This window comes from Dreissena polymorpha, chromosome 5 (genome assembly GCF_020536995.1).
Source record: "Dreissena polymorpha isolate Duluth1 chromosome 5, UMN_Dpol_1.0, whole genome shotgun sequence".
In the NCBI taxonomy this organism is placed as follows: Eukaryota; Metazoa; Mollusca; class Bivalvia; order Myida; family Dreissenidae; genus Dreissena; species Dreissena polymorpha.
The window spans coordinates 97,215,861-97,216,499 of NC_068359.1; positions in this window are offsets into that span (position 1 = coordinate 97,215,861).

A 639-nucleotide genomic window follows, 5' to 3' on the forward strand; every position below is an offset into this window, starting at 1 on the left:
GATTATTTTAAGGTAAAGCACTCAGGCACTTGACGATGGTACTTGCATCACCTGTTTACCGGCTACTCTCCAGAAAAAAGGTATCCACAGAAACGTGTGGTTTCATACTGTATCATGAAATATAAAATATGGCTATGATTTATTCTTACATACAAAGAACACAACAAAACATTTTTAAATTATAACAACATTTGTAATTGATGCAGTTTGATTTAAATGTAGAATACATTTCCACAAAAACATGTTAACAAGTATAATGGAAAATATATCATGTCTCAAACAGTTATCGTCTGACATAAACAGCGTGACTTCTCGTGCGCGTTTAAGCGGACGTATTTGACACCAGTACGTTAAGGCTATACAATGACGGCTACGTTGTTTCTGTGGTTACCTAATTACGTTGACTGACATTTATTTACGTCACGCACGCATAATAAAGCACAACAATTAGATATCACGTATACCGCTCACACGGAATGTATTAGAGGGGCGTATACCCAATTATAAAGTTACATAATATTATGTAGTATTGCAATTAGTACTGTTCTTCATGTAAAATATGTCTTCCTGATTTCGACACAATTCTCAACACTTAACTAAACCGTTCAAATATGTTTCCCAACCTCGACGGTTGATTTG